This window comes from Propithecus coquereli, unplaced genomic scaffold (genome assembly GCF_000956105.1).
Source record: "Propithecus coquereli isolate 6110/MARCELLA unplaced genomic scaffold, Pcoq_1.0 Scaffold112, whole genome shotgun sequence".
Taxonomy (NCBI): Eukaryota; Metazoa; Chordata; class Mammalia; order Primates; family Indriidae; genus Propithecus; species Propithecus coquereli.
Window position 1 is genome coordinate 2,672,313 of NW_012135192.1, and position 1,875 is coordinate 2,674,187.

Below are 1,875 nucleotides of genomic sequence, written 5' to 3' on the forward strand. Positions count from 1 at the left end.
TGGAGTCAGGCAGATAGAGGTTCAACTGCTCACAATTAAGTGACCTTAGGTAGTTAACTTCAGGCATATTATCTGTAAAAGCAGGGATAAAATTAACCTATTATTATAAAGATTAAATGTGTCTATAAAGTGTCTATCATGCAGTTGACATTCAAATGGTAGCAGGTATTTTTTTCAAGCTTCATATGTGCCAGCAAATTTCACGATTCCATCTGACTTAGTGCTCACAATAATGCTACAAAATAGGTTTAATGCCATTTTGCATTTGAAGTAGCTGAGGATCAAGTCCTATATGTAAGTGATAGAGACTATAGGCTCTTTACTCATGTTTATGTTCCTCATAGTACCATACCATGTACATAATAGGTACAATTAACAAAAATGGTGAGTGTATGATTGAAATTGTTCAGAAACAAAAAAAATTACTAAATTCTAGCCAAAGCCAAATTAAGAAAGTAGCTATACCAATAAGTCAGTCATAGTTAATGTTTTAGGTTACATGCTTTATGATGTAAAAAAAGGCAATCAGGGCATGTATTTTTAAATGATTCTAAAGTTGGAAGTGGTCTAGAAAAAGAGGAAGGAAATAGAAAAATAATATTCTGCTACAGACAAAGAGAACAATATATCTTAGGTAAAATAATCCAAAACACCTAGAAGGCAGTAATGACAAAAAGACCTGGAGAAAAGAATGGATAACAGATGATATATGGGCCTGTACTACGATACAGAAGCAGAAGGATGAAGGAAAAAAACTAATGTAATTTTGCTGTAAGCTCAGAGGATTCATGATACTGAGCAGAATTTCACCTACAAAGCTCTAGTCAGCTCTGGATATCATGGTGCATAATAGTTGTAAAACACTGGAGGCATTTCCAAGGAAAGCAATAAAAGTGAACCCTAGAATAGTTGGACATAGGCTGAAGTTTGCAAGTGGACTATAAAATTCAGTCCCAATCATTTATTTCCATTAACACAGCAGCAAAGAACAGATCAGCTTGAAGAATTGTACAATTTTGCAAACGCATGCATTTGTGCATGTGAACTTACTACATCTCTGAAAAATCGGTATACAGTTTGTTTTCCGAATTTAAAACCTAGAGGAGATGGGCCACTTTCCCGTTTCCTCTAGATATACAAGTAAACCCAGATAGACTTTGTTTCTAATGAAAGTTTTACCTGCTACAAGGAGTAGGCTAATGAGGCAAAATTAACATTAACCAGGCAGGAATGAGTGCATTGCTAAAGAAGAGGTGTATTGCCCTAATGGTATAAGAGACTGAGTTCTCCAGCTACATGCCTGGGTTCAGTCGCAGCTCCACTAGTTACTTAGCTATGTTAACCTTGCGCAAATTACTCAACCTCACTGGACCTCAGTTCATGCAAATGGGGCTGAACCCAGCACTTACCACCAAGGGTAAATTTAATCATTTAATAAAGATTAAATAAACCAATATATCTGGTGCACTTAGAACAGTATTGAACACACAATTAGCATTTACTGTGTTAGTTATTACATATTATTTTCAAAGAACAAGCTTGAAATCAAATGATAAAGGGCAGTGATGATTAGACGAAATCATTCAAAATGTATAGTCAGAAATTCTGGGTTCAAGTTGGAATTGTGAGACTTACTTGATGTGTGAACTGTAAAATTATTCCTTGTTCTTATTCTCTGTGCCTCAGTTTCCTCACATGTGACAATATTTCTTTACTTATAGCAAACGATTTTTACGATGATCAACTTATATAAAATAAACAAGTCTATAAAAGGCTATATAGTTATTGTAATGTCATTATTACCATCAGCACAAGTCAGTGTACAGTGCTTAATAGATTTTCAGTAAATGTCGATGTTAGATGAATCTCATGACA